This window comes from Moschus berezovskii, chromosome 1 (genome assembly GCF_049115385.1).
Source record: "Moschus berezovskii isolate FMDL1 chromosome 1, NW_MosBer_1.0, whole genome shotgun sequence".
NCBI lineage: Eukaryota > Metazoa > Chordata > Mammalia > Artiodactyla > Moschidae > Moschus > Moschus berezovskii.
Window position 1 is genome coordinate 101,437,497 of NC_142460.1, and position 14,672 is coordinate 101,452,168.

The 14,672-nt window shown below is 39.1% G+C and overlaps 1 long non-coding RNA gene across 1 annotated transcript in view; it reads right to left on the reverse strand.

The window, feature by feature from the left end:
• Positions 1-2,661: 2,661 nt before the first annotated feature.
• LOC148778780 (uncharacterized) overlaps positions 2,662-14,672 on the reverse strand; it is an 86,554-nt gene continuing 74,543 nt past the window's right edge. The window contains exon 3 of the long non-coding RNA XR_016037949.1: positions 2,662-3,232. This is a non-coding gene — a long non-coding RNA (uncharacterized LOC148778780). The remainder of the gene's footprint in view (positions 3,233-14,672) is intronic.

Sequence of the window (14,672 nt, forward strand, 5' to 3'; positions counted from 1 at the left end):
GCTTTAGCATCAGTCCTTCCAATGAACACCCAGGATTGATCTCCTTTAGAATGGACTGGTGGATCTCCTTGCAGTACAAGGGACTCTCAAGAGTCTTCTCCAACACCACAGTTCAAAAGCATCAGTTCTTCGGCGATCAGCTTTCTTCACAGTCCAACTCTCACATCCGTACATGACCACAGGAAAAACCAAAGCCTTGACTAGACGGACCTTGGTTGCCAAAGTAATGTCTCTGCTTTTTAATATACTATCAAGGTTGGTCATAACTTTCCTTCCAAGGAGTAAGCGTCTTTTAATTTCAAGGCTGCAATCAGCATCTGCAGTGATTTTGGAGCCCCAAAAAATAAAGTCTGACACTGTTTCCACTGTTTTTCCATCTATTTCCCATGAAGTGATGGGACCAGATGCCATGATCTTTGTTTTCTTTTCTGAATGTTGAGCTTCAAGCCAACCTTTTCACTCTCCTCTTTCACTTTCATCAAGAGGCTTTTGAGCTCCTCTTCACTTTCTGCCATAAGGGTAGTGTCATCTGCATATCTGAGGTTATTGATATTTCTCCCAGCAATCTTGATTCCAGCTTGTGCTTCTTCCAGCCCAGCGTTCCTCATGATGTACTCTGCGTAGAAGTTAAATAAGCAAGGTGACAATATACAGCCTTGACGCACTCCTTTTCCTATTTGGAACCAGTCTGTTGTTCCATGTCCAGTTCTGACTGTTGCTTCCTGATCTGCATACAGGTTTCTCAGGAGGCAGGTCAGGTGGTCTGGTATTCCCATCTCTTTCAGAATGTTCCACAGTTTATTGTGATCCACACAGTCCAAGGCTTTGGCATAGTCAATGAAGCAGAAATAGATGTTTTTCTGGAACTCTCTTGCTTTCTCCATGATCCAGTGGATGTTGGCAATTTGATCTCTGGTGCCTCTGCCTTTTCTAAAACCTGCTTGAACATCTGGGAGTTCACGGTTCACATATTGCTGAAGCCTGGCTTGGAGAATTTTGAGCATGACTTTACTAGCGTGTGAGATGAGTGCAATTGTGCGGTAGTTTGAGCATTCTTTGGCATTGCCTTTCTTTGGGATTGGAATGAAGACTGACCTTTTCCAGTCCTGTGGCCACTGCTGAGTTTTCCAAATTTGCTGGCATACTGAGTGTAGCACTTTCACAGCATCATCTTTCAAGATTTGAAATAGCTCAACTGGAATTCCATAACCACCACTAGCTTTGTTCGTCGTGATGCTTTCTAAGGCCCACTTGACTTCACATTCCAAGATGTCTGGCTCTAGGTCAGTGATCACGTTATCGTGACTATCTTGGTCATGAAGATCTTTTTTGTACAGTTCTTCTGTGTATTCTTGCCACCTCTTCTTAATATCTTCTGCTTCTGTTAGGTCCATACCATTTCTGTCCTTTATCGAGCCCATCTTTGCATGAAATGTTCCCTTGGAATCTCTAATTTTCTTGAAGAGATCTCTTGTTTTTCCTATTCTGTTGTTTTCCTCTATTTCTTTGCATTGATCGCTGAGGAAGGCTTTCTTATCTCTCCTTGCTATTCTTTGGAACTCTGCATTCAGATGCTTATATCTTTCCTTTTCTCCTTTGCTTTTTGCTTCTCTTCTTTTCACAGCTATTTGTAAGGCCTCCTCAGACAGCCATTTTGCTTTTTTGCATTTCTTTTCCATGGGGATGGTCTTGGTCCCTGTCTCCTGTACAATGTCACGAACCTCCGTCCAGAGTTCATCAGGCACTCTATCTATCAGATCTGTTCCCTTAAATCTATTTCTCACTTCCACTGTATAATCATAAGGGATTTGATTTAGGTCATATCTGAATGGTCTAGTGGTTTTCCCTACTTTCTTCAATTTAAGTCTGAATTTGGCAATAAGGATCTAAGCCACAGTCAGCTCCTGGTCTTGTTTTTGCTAACTGTATACAGCTTTTCCATCTTTGGCTACAAAGAATATAATCAGTCTGATTTTGGTGTTGACCATCTGGTGATGTCCATGTGTAGAGTCTTCTCTTGTGTTGTTGGAAGAGGGTGTTTGCTATGACCAGTGCGTTCTCTTGACAAAACTCTATTAGCCTTTGCCCTTCTTTATTCCGTGCTCCAAGGCAAAATTTGCCTGTTACTCCAGGTGTTTCTTGACTTCCTACTTTTGCATTCCAGTCCCCTATAATGAAAAGGACATCTTTTTTGGGTGTTAGTTCTAAAAGGTCTTGTAGGTCTTCATAGAACCGTTCAACTTCGGCTTCTTCAGCATTACTGGTTGGGGCATAGGCCTGGATTACTGTAACATTGAACGGTTTGCCTTGGAAACGAACAGAGATCATTCAGTCGTTTTTAAGATTGCATCCAAGTACTGCATTTCGGACTCTTTTGTTGACCATGATGGCCACTCCATTTCTTCTAAGGGATTCCTGCCCACAGTAGTAGATATAATGGTCATCTGAGTTAAATTCACCCATTCCAGTCAATTTTAATTCACTGATTCCTAGAATGTCTATGTTCACTCTTGCCATCTCCTGTTTGACCACTTCCAATTTGCCTTGATTCAAGGACCTAACATTCCAGGTTCCTATCCAATATTGCTCTTTACAGCACCGGACCTTGCTTCTATCACCGGTCACATGCACAACTGGGTATTGGTTTTGCTTTTGCTCCATCCCTTCATTCCTTCTGGAGTTATTTCTCCACTGATCTCCAGTAGCATACTGGGCACCTACTGACCTGGGGAATTCCTCATTTAGTATCCTATCATTTTGCCCTTTGTTACTGTTCATGGGGTTCTCAAGGCAAGTATACTGAAGTGGTTTGCCATTCCCTTCTCCAGTGGACCACATTCGGACCACATTCAGTCCATGTGATCAGATCAACTAGTTTCCTGTGATTATGATTTCAGTGTGTCTGCCCTCTGATGCCCCCTCGCAATACCTACAGTCTTATTTGGGTTTCTCTTACCTTGGGCGTGGGATATCTCTTCACAGCTGCTCCAGGAAAGCACAGCTGCTGCACCTTACCTTGGATGAGGGGTAGCTCCTCAAGGCCGCTCCTCCTGACCTTGAACGTGGGGTAGCTCCTCTCGCCCTCTTGCGCCCGCGCAGCCACCGCCTGTTGGACGTAGGATAGCTCCTCTCGGCTGCCGGCCCTGGCCTCAGGCGTGGGGTAGCTCCTCACGGCCGCGCCTCTTTGCTTGGTCGGTTACGCCGGGGCCGGCGTGTCTCACGTCTGCGCCACCTGGGGTAAGAGAAATTAAACAATTAATTACCTTGTCACATCCTTCCTCTCAGATGACATAAATATAATAGATCCTTAATAAGAAAGTAGTGCTGAGTGTCCATTTTCTTGCTTCTCTTCATGCTCTAATTCGTGACTCTGGAAGTAGTTCTGAATTAGTATGGATTTCTGGCAGTTTTTCATGGCAGTTGAGGAATATTTTACAAAACAATTCATATTACTCTTAAATTTGCATATTCTCTGGTGGCTCAGATAGTAAAGAATCTGCCTGCAATGCAGCAGACCTGGGTATAATCCCTAGGTTGGGAAGATTTCCTGGAGAAGAAAATGGCTACCCACTCTAGTATTCTTGCCTGGAGAATTCTATGGACACAGGAGCCTGGTGGACTACAGTCCATGGCGTTGCAAAGAGTTGGACATGACTGAGTGACTAACACTTTCACTTTACTTTCAGGTTGAGATAATCTCTCTGACAAGTGTGACATAGATTCATAACATTTGCCATAACATAGTCATTAGAAGCTGGTATTTTCAATAGTTTAATTTTTTACAGAAATAAATACAATTTGTTTTTTTATTTCAGTTTTTTTTAATTAATTAATTTCTTTATTTTACTTTACAATATTGTATTGGTTTTGCCATACATTGACTTGAATCTGCCATGAGTGTACATGTATGTGTTCCCCATCCTGAACCCCCCTACAATTTGATTAAGTTAAAAATAAACTTAAATATTAGCTTTACTTAATTTTTATTTAAAATGTTAACATCTATTAATTGTAACATGTTTAGTTTCGTTTTTAATTTGAATTATTAATTTCTGATATTTGAGATATTTTTGAAAATATACATGTAAAGTAATTTTAATTTTTAAATGTATTACATTTACTTTCATTTACATTTTTGATGAAAATATATTCAAATTTTGTACCCTTTGAATACAATTAACAATTTCTTTTATAACCCTTTATCAATGTTGCCCAGTAGAACATCCTGCTATTATGGATGTGGTCTATGTCTGTGCTGCCGAAATGGTAAGACACACATTGCTGCTGAGCATGTGAAATGTGGCTAGTGCAACTGAGGAGATTTCATTTTAATTTCTATTCGATTGTAACTGATTTAAATTTAAATATCCACATGTAGCTGGTGGCAATTATATTGAGCTGCATGTTTCTAGATCATTAAAAATAAGAATACGTCTAGATAATAGAAATTGAAAAAGTATTGGAAGACTTCAGAAAAGATGAAAGTTTAAGGATAAAAAGAAATAGAGAGATTGTCTGCCTAGTTCTTTAAAATAGAAATGATGAAAGTTAGCAAACTAACTTGCACAAAGAAAAGCCCACACAAGATTACATGGACTGAAAAATTTTAAAGGCTGGAAAAATAAACAACAGTTGATAAAATACAACAGAGACAAAGCAATGTTAACATTTTCTTTGAATATTAGCATGAAGTTTTTAGGATGATATTATTTAGCCAATACTTAGCCAAACATAATGTCTATTTTCACAGCATAAATGGATCAATCATTTCAGGAAAATTTCTGGATTTAGTAAAAACTATTTGGAATGTCCAAAACATTGCTGTTGTTGTTTTGTAGCTCAGTAGTGTCTGACTCTTTGCTACCCCATTGGCTGCTGCACTCCAGGCTTCTCTGTCCTTCACTATCTCGTGGAGTTTGCTCAGACTCATGTCCTTTGAGTCGGTGATGCCATCCAACCATCTCATCCTCTGTCAGCCACTTCACCTCCTGGCCTCAGTCTTTCCCAGCATTAGGGCCTTTTTCGATGAGTAGGCTCTTCATATCAGTAGGCCAAAGAGTTGGAGCTTCGGCTTCAGCATCAGTCCTTCCAGTGAATATTCAGGATTGATTTTCTTTAGGATTGACTGGTTTAATCTCCTTGCTGTCCAAAGGACTCTCAAGAGTCTTCTCCAGCACCACACTTTGATAGCATCGATACTTTGTCTCCCAGCCTTCTTTAGGTCCAACTCTCACACCAGTGCATGACTACTGGGAAAACTATAGCTTTGACTATATGGACCTTTGTCGGCAAAGTGATGATGTGTCTGCTTTTAATACACTATCTAGATTTGTCATAACTTTTCTTCCAAGGAGCAATTGTCTTTTAATTTCATGGCTTCAGTCACCATCTACAGTAATTTTGGAGCCCTAGAAAATAAAAGCTGCCACTGTTTCCACTTTTTCCTCATCTATTTGCCATGAAGTGATGTGACTGGATGCCATGATCTTAGTTTTTTGAATGTTGAGTTTTAAGCCAACTTTTTCACTCTTGTCTTTCACCATCATCAAGAGGCTTTTTAGTTCCTCTTCACTTTCTCCCATTAGAGTGGTATCATCTGCATATCTGAGGTTGGAAGACAGATTAAAAAGTAAGAAAATGAATTTTGATTATTTGGGATGGAAATTTCAAAATTATATTACTCATAAAATGGATAGTAAAGTGCAAAAAAGATATGTAAAATTTTAAAATGCAAATATCCAGTACAACTAGATTATTTCAAGGATAAATGTCATGAACAACTAACAGTTATTATACATGTTATTGAGCTCTACCAGTTAGGAAAATAAAGAAATCAAAATTAATTTCCTTGGTTTTATGTCTCTTGTAAAAAAAAAAGTTCAGGTTTTGATTTAAATAAAAAAATAAAAAGGAATTTTCATATTCTGGTGTTTATTTAAACAATTACCTTTTGTATGTCTTCTTTGGTGAAATGTCTATTCAATTCCTTTGCCCATTTTTAGACTGGATTATTTATTGTTTGCCATTGGATTGTAGGAGTTTCTTATAAATTTTGGATAACTCTTTATCAGATACATGATTTGCAACTATTTCTCTCACTCTGTTGGTTGCCTTTTCATTTTATGGATTGATTCCTTCACTCTGCAGAAACTCTAGTCTGATGTAATCCCACTTGTCTATTTTGCTTTCATGGCCTGTGTTTTCGATGCCGAACAGAAGAAATCACTGCAAAGGCCAACGTCAAGAAGCTTTCTCCCTATATTTTCTTCTAGAAGTTTTATGGTTTCAGATTTGATGTTTAAGTTTTTTTAATATGTTTTGACATAGTACCACTTATATGAGGAATATAAAACAGTCAAACTCATAGAAGCAAAGAGTAGGATGATGGCTGCTAGGGGTTGAAGAGCCAGAGAAACGGGGAGGTATTAGTCAAAGGGTACAGAGTTTCAGTTATAGAAGATGCAAGTCCTAGAGATCTACTGTAGAGCATAGTGGCTGTAGCTAATAAGACCATATTGTAATCTTAGAATATTGTGAAGAGGGTAGATACTATGTTGTGTTGTTATCACACACATAAAAACGATAACCCTTATAAAAATATTAATAACAAATAAGAATGCAAAAAGAAACTTCTGGAGGGAATGGATATGTTTTTTTGACATGGATTGTAGTGATGATTTCATGGATGGATACTTATCTCCAAACTCATTAAACCATGTATATAAAATAACTTTTTGTAAGTCAATTATATCTCATTAAAGTGGTTAAAAATGTTGCCAAAGGCAAGTCTAAATGAAACTTGGATAAAAAGGAAATAATGGCAGGGATAATAAGGAAATAATGACAGGGGTAATAGGGAAAAAGTTTATGAATTGGGATTCTACCCCCAAATTCAAAGCACTCTGTGCTATATGTGGTTCACAGTTTAAATTTGTTACTGGAAGATGAGCCTCCATTGTGCCCATTGAAATCACATTCTTTGGAACAATTCAAAGATGATATTCCCTTTTTCTTTCTTGATCTACGTAAAAATAAAGCAACATATAACTTATTTGACCTGCCAAGCATTCTTGAATACATGATGGGGAATGCTATTATCCAATTAGATTTGATAGAAATAAGATATGAAATGCTCTAGAAAAAAGAAGAAAAAAGTAGAATATTCTCAAAGAAACGCTGAATTATGGTCTTTGAAGAAAAATATAATTAATTTTGACTCTACCTTCTGTTATTTGGTATAAATGATTGTTTGCTTTTAATACTACTAAAATCACTGCGGATGCTGATTGCAGCCATGAAATTCAAAGACGCTTACTCCTTGGAAGGAAAGTTATGACCAACCTAGATAGTATATTAAAGAGCAGAGACATTACTTTGCCAACAAAGGTCCGTCTAATCAAGGCTATGGTTTTTCCAGTGGTCATGTATGGATGTGAGAGTTGGACTGTGAAGAAAGCTGATCGCTGAAGAATTGATGCTTTTGAACTGTGGTGTTGGAGAAGACTCTTGAGAGTCCCTTGTACTGCAAGGAGATCCACCAGTCCATTCTAAAGGAGATCAATCCTGGGTGTTCATTGGAAGGACTGATGCTAAAGCTGAAACTGCAATACTTTGGCCACCTCATGCGACGAGCTGACTCACTGGAAAAGAGTCTGATGCTGGGAAGGATTAGGGGCGGGAGGAGAGGGGGACAACAGAGAATGAGATGGCTGGATGGCATCACCAACTTGATGGACATGAGTTTGAGTGAACTCTGGCAGTTGGTGATGGACAGGGAGGCCTGGCGTGCTGTGATTCATGGGGTCGCAAAGAGTCGGACACGACTGAGCGACTGAACTGAACTGAACAACCTTATGTTGTTGTTTAGTCCCTAAGTTGTGTCTGACTCTTTTGTGACCCCTATGGACTGTAGCTCGCCAGGCTCCTCTGTCCATGGGATTTCCCAGGCAAGAATACTTCAGTGGGTTGCCATTTCCTTTTCCAGAGGATCTGATCCAGGGATTGAACTTGCATCTCCTGCATTGCAGGCTGATTCTTTACCACTGAGTCACCTGGGAAGCCCTAGCAAACTTTTACAACCAAACAAATCAATGTTTGACTTTTTCACTTTAAAATGTTTGTTTATTTAAAGAAAATGGTTTCTCTAAATTGAAAAAGGTTTCTAAATTTGAAATGTCAAATATGCAACATAAGTGATACTCCAATAAAATATAAAGTCAAAAGAAAAGATCATAAGAGATACAAATTGTGTATAAATAATCCCCAAACTAACTATCAAATCTATTTCCTGGCTATTATATGAACTCTATTAAAAAGAATTTTGAATAAATTGAGTAATATATTTTTATATTCAATCTTTTGTTAATGATATTTCAGTATTTTTAAAAGTAGAAAAAAATTAAATGCTGTGGGCACCAGAATTTTACTGGTCTGTGAAAACCGTGATGTAGAAACAGAGATACAAAATCACTTTCCGTGATGATGATACTCTGTATGTAATATGCGACCCATAATAATACTTAAAAGTGACATGGAAAACTTACTGGTTCATTTTCTAATCTAACATTTCTTTAATCATTTTATTAACAATTCCAGTCGCTAATTATCTGGGGCAAGAGGATGAATAGGATAGTCTGATGTTGAGGACCCCCGCCTCCCTTTGGAAAAACCCTGAAATTCCTTTCTGAGAGCTATAGGACTCCTGAAAGACAGATATCCAGGTCTTTGAGGATGAGCATGGAGTGTTTCTGGTTTTGCTGTGATTATTTCCTTCTTATTGTTGACTTTTTACTTATTGAGGACACAGATTGCTAATCTTCTGTGACCTCAAAGATATCTGGGTTTTCCCATTGCTAAGATATTTGGCAGTAACTCTTAGGACTAAATGACAAGGAGACCTGAGAAAGACTGGTGGTATCTGAGTATCTGGAAACACTGGAAATAAGACCAGAACTTTTTCCCACTAGGATCGCTTAACCATTGTCTCCCTTAATTTTTACTTTCTCTTGCTTTTTGCGGGGCATTGAAATCCACACATTCATAATCTTTCCACTCTTCATATACATTTATCACTTTGCATGAGGCATTTGATACTCATGAGAGGACTCATGAAGTCTATCCATCCATACCTGTATGTGTATCCATATCCGTATTGATAACTGTGGGTTCTAAGTCTTTCTGACTTTTCAAGTGCACAATTTCAAACTTGTCACCAGTGAAAGAAATCTAATCTGAACCTGTGTTTGAAGATGAGGGAATGGAAAGGATCATGTCTAGTGTTTAGCATCACTGAAATACTGCTGGGTGCAACATACCTTATGTTAAGGTGTTTTTCTTTTAAGTATCTGATTAACATAAAAAATTTTTTACATTATACAAATACATAATATACCATGATTATGGAAATAAAAAGCCACCCACAAGCTTACTATCTTTATAAATCATCTATTTCCATTCTTTCCTGTCTTTTCCAGAAAAGCATATTTTCTCACAGCGTTGGACATGTAGCACAAATATACTTCTGCATTCTAATCTTTGTCATAAGCACCGAACAATGAGCAAGTCCAATGTGGTCTTTAGAACAACCTATCTGAATGCTTCAAAATACGTTCAGTCACTAAGTTGTGTCTGACTCTTTTTGACCCCATAGACTGCAGCACACCAGGCTTCCCTGTCCTTCATTATCTCCCAGAGTTTGCTCAAATTCATGTTCATTGATTCAGTGACGCTATCTAACCATCTCATCCTCTGCCACCCCCTTCTCCTTTTGCCTTCAACATTTCCCAGTGTTAGGGTCTTTTCTAATGAGTCAGCTGTTCACATCAGGTGGCCAAAGTATTGGAGCTTCACCTTCAAAATAGAACGTTGGTGAATATATTGTCATTTATATCAGCATTTTGAAATGATTCTTCAAATAACTGGGATATTTATGTTATCTCCATTTCACCTCAATAATACCTCCATGGGCACTTTCCTGCCATCCCTTTTCCTAGGCTTGGATTATTTTCTTAGAATAAATCTCCAACAGTGCAACAGTTGAGCCTAAAGACATGGGAACTTGATGAAGTTTTTGATGGTTTCTTCCTTCAATGTATTTATTTTTAATTATGGTCTTCTTCTCTCATTTAAGAAAACTACCTTACTAGTTCACCAAGTCACCTTTCCCAGTCTGTACCTTTTCACATCTTACTGATTCACAGAATCCCTCATATTTGCTCTTTCTGAAAATGAAGCTCTGGTTCACATATTTTTACACAAATAAGTTGCACTGGTAATTTTTCTCCCTGAAGCTTCATCACTTCACAGATCTATCATCTGGCTTCAAGGAATTCCCCATCTACAAAAGTGTCCATGAGACATAGTTTCAGTGATTGTGAAAGGAGCATGTTGATAAGCCAGGTAAGGACTGGGCTCTTGGCCATCTGCTTTTCTGCCTCTTATCAATTAAGTCTCTGCAAGACACCTTGGGCTCTGCCACCAACTTGTTCCACCAGCTCTTGCCAAACTTCAGGCAACCATGTGAACGTGGGCGTGGGTACTCTTCAAACACCCACTCTACCTAGCATTGGCCTAGATCTCATGAAGGACCCACTCGGATTTAATCTTTACCCTCAAGAACCCTTTAAAGAAATAAGATATATACAATCTAAAGATATTGCTGAGAGTCTATGACTCTTCAGAGGTTCGGAAGAGATAGATAACATCATGGGCCTTCAGATGGGGCTAGAAAGAAGATAAAAATAGAAGAGGCAGAAAGGTATACAAAGGACATTTAGTTTAGAGGCATTAATTTATTTATCGTTCAATCTATAAGCATCTATTGCATAGCAGGCTCTGGGCTAGGTACCGGGCATACACAGATGAGTTAAAAATAGTCCTTCAGGAGATCACAGTCCATGAGACAGACACTCATAAGAAGATCCACAGCGTGTGGTGTAATATGCCATCCAGAGAAGTTGACAGAGCAATAGTCACGCAGTGGCCAGATCTGCCTGAGAAAGGCAAAAGGAGTAACATAAAAGAAAACTTCCCTCTAGACCAAAGGGATCTGGGGTGTTTTATGAGGATCACATAAACAAAATGGGAGTTAGCAGTGGTAGAGTGGGAAGAAGACTCTGCTTTTAGCTGGAAGACCTAGGTTTTCACCTAACTCTACTCTTTTCCAGCTGTGTGATGGAATCAGGTTCCTCAAAGTCTCTCAGCCTCTATTTTGTCAAAATTCAAGTGGGAGTCATAATATTGGCACAGAACTGCTGGGAGATTTAAAAAGAAAGGAGGTGATAAAGGGCCAGGTCAAGAATTGATTATTAATTATCATCATTACCAGGTACAAAAGCACTTTGGAAATTCTCTGTCCCTGTACACATGAGCAAAGTTATTGGTGCGATGATTTTCATCACCACAGTTACCTGCCCTCGTCCTCCAGGCTCTGCTTTACATCTGGAAGCAGAAGGATTGGCCGTGAATGAGCACGGTTCACTCCTGTCACTCACCACATCTTTTTGCTTTGGGTAAACCTCACCCTGGAAGGCCTCAGAATGTTACCTTTGCATCTATAAGGCCTTCTAAGCTTGATTCTCTGCAATTTTTTTTTTCTTTAAGGAAATTGAATCATGTGGAGTTCAATAAACCTAAGGATATTTAAAGTGCATGGAGTGTTGGCCACAAGCCCAGGGCTCACCTAGTCAACCAGGCATTACTTCACAGGCCATTTATTTCATAATTTCTCACAAGAAACTGTGGCAATAGCCAGAGATGACAGAGGTGACAGATGAGTCAAGGAGAGAGACTGACTCAGAGGCAACCATCTTAGCCTCCGCCAACCCTCTGCAACTGGCAGCCTTGAGTGTTCCGGCTTCTATAGAGATTTATACTTTTGTTTGGATATTGCTTTAAGGAGATTAAAGGATCTGTATTCCTGGAAGCCTCCTTTCTCATTTCTTCCCTGGGGCCCTTCAGACCATGCTCCAATTCATTCCTTTGTAATGAGAAGAGCTCACATTCCTTGGGAATCTATTCTATGCCAAAAATTCTACTCTGTCTTCACACTCATTGCCTTATTTACTGCTCATCACTGCCACACAGGTATGATGGTTAACCTCAATTTACAGATGAGGAAACTGTGGTGTAAAGAAAGTAAGGAACTGGGCTAAGGTGAGTGACTCCAGGAAAACCTGGTAGAAGCGTAGATGTATCAATAGATTGTCAGAGCCCATGCCTCTGACCATTCTGCTTCCTTCAGGTAGGAGAGCCTGGAGCTTCCATGTCAAAACGACAATCTCAGTCACTTCTGTGGTGAGTCAAAGCTGAGGACTGTTTTATGAATGGCTTCTCATAAAGCGAGAACTGGGGAAGAGAGGAAATCATGAAGGATGTTCTAGGCAATCTTTTTCCTGTGCAGGTAGTCAAAGAAAGCCTGGCCCTGGGAACGTGTCCTGCAGAGCTCCTGCAGGTAGATGGAGGCCACCCGTGGCTTACCTTAGTAGGGAAGAGAACAACATCTCCCAAAGAGGAAGTTCCAAGTTTAATGACTGTCTTCCAGACTCCACCTCTCTGATTTCTTGTGCAACACTTTTTTCCCCCTTGAGAAAACATGACTAAGTTTATCACCCCAAACACAGCTCTGATCATGTCTCCCACTGTTGAAGGACTTCCAATAATTCTTATATCTCCCCTATTGAAGGACCTCCAGTGTTTCCTATGTCTCCAATCAGTTGTCTCTAAACTTATCTGAGTATGGAGCCCTACTGGTTAAAAAGGTTTATAATTTGTGTGCCCAAACAGATTTACAGTATGTTGTATGCATGTGTATCAAACCATGCCAATATATTATGTGCACTATAAAAATAAATAAAAACTAGAAATGATAAAAGGAGAGTTAACTATGAAATAAAGAATGCTTTAAAATGTATGCTAATTTTCATCACATCATACTATCTTTTCTACCATCTCAATACATAATTAACATTGTAGGCACGGCTCACCATTAATCACAGGAATGTAAACCCATATTTCAAACATTCTTCCTGAGAATTTTGAGGTTTTTTTTTTTTTTTTTTTGCCTACAGCTTGTTATATGTGATTAGATCATCATTGGCTTTAACCCCTGAAATGTAGCCAGTGGGAAGCCAAGAAAAGGAGAAAAGTTCGTTCTGCATTTTCTTGTTGTTTGCTTGTATTTGTTACACGAATCATTCTCAATTCTCAAGTTCTTTGTGGGAATCTTTCAAAACCATTTGTCCATTTAGTGAGGATTTATTTAATTAAATCCAGGTAAAGTTTCCATAAATCCAAGAAACTAGCTAAATGAGAACAGCATGGGTACCTCTTGGACACTCTGGAGCATAGAATCCCTACCCCTCCCTCAGAATAACCTCAGTTGGAGATGTGACATTAGGGATCTAAAGTGGGTTCCCTATTCAACCTATGTTGGAAATAATAGGAATTTTAACTTCTTTTATATAAATGAAAATAGATAAAAATGAAGATTCCAATATGATTTGCACACCCTCCTGGGAGCATGCATGCCTCTTTGGAAATCCTTATCTACCAAAATCAGGGCCCTCAGCTTCTAAGATTGGTGACCTACTTCTTTAGCCATACCTCCAACCATCACTAATCCTACCCATTCTCATGATCACCCACACATCACACTATGCAAACACACAGAACCAGGCATCTTTCTCTGAAAACTTTACTCTCCTGAGCCTTTGCCCAGAACCTTCCTTGTGCTTGGAACACCTTTGTTTTCCCTTGTTATCTTTTGAAATTTTACTCAGCCCTAGAAGTTCACCTCAGCCTCCACCTTCCATGGAAAATACTAACAACATCAACAGACAGTCACTGACGCCTAACTACATGTTGGACACTGCATTATCTCATTTAACCTTCACAACAGTTCCAGGAAATAGGTACTATTATGAGAAAGCTGAGGGATAGAAGAGTTGCCCACAGCCACACAGCTAAGAAATGGGGATACCAGGAACCAAACCCAGAAGGGCTTGAAATTCCCACATTCTAGCACTGTATGTGTGTTTGGATTTGATTGAACAGGTAAAGCCTGCACTAAACCCTCCCCTTTTCCTACTTGTGAGGAGCTTGAGGAGTTGTTCTCTCCTCAAGTTTCCGAAGCAGCTCGTTTGTAAGTACTACTTACTTCACTCTGCTGTACGCTGCTGTTGTGTGTGCTCATCTCTCAAATCCCCAGCTATACAGTAAATTCTTTAGACAAGGGACCACATTGAATACTTTACAGCACAACAGCAGAGACATAGTAAATGTGTCCAATGAGTGGGTGAGTTAATGGATGAAAGTATAAATGGATGGATGGAAGAAACCAACAACAACAAAGGTCCTGAGTCAGATGTGATTTCTTTACACTTGGTGTTTCCTGGTGGCCTGAGGAGCAAACTACAAATATCCATGTGTGTGGGTCAGCAATGTATTACAAAGATTTCAAATTAAAATGGAAGACACAAATTCCATCTCCCAAGATTTATAAAAGCACTTAAGAGCTGTGTCATACTCTTTAATGAGTACTGACTGGCTGATAAAAACTTAAACCTGTTTATGTAATCTACCTTTCAAAAAAACCTGAATGCAGTAAAGGCTGTCATCTTACAAACTACTTTCAAAAAAACCCAAATGCAGTAAAGGCTATCACCTGACAAACT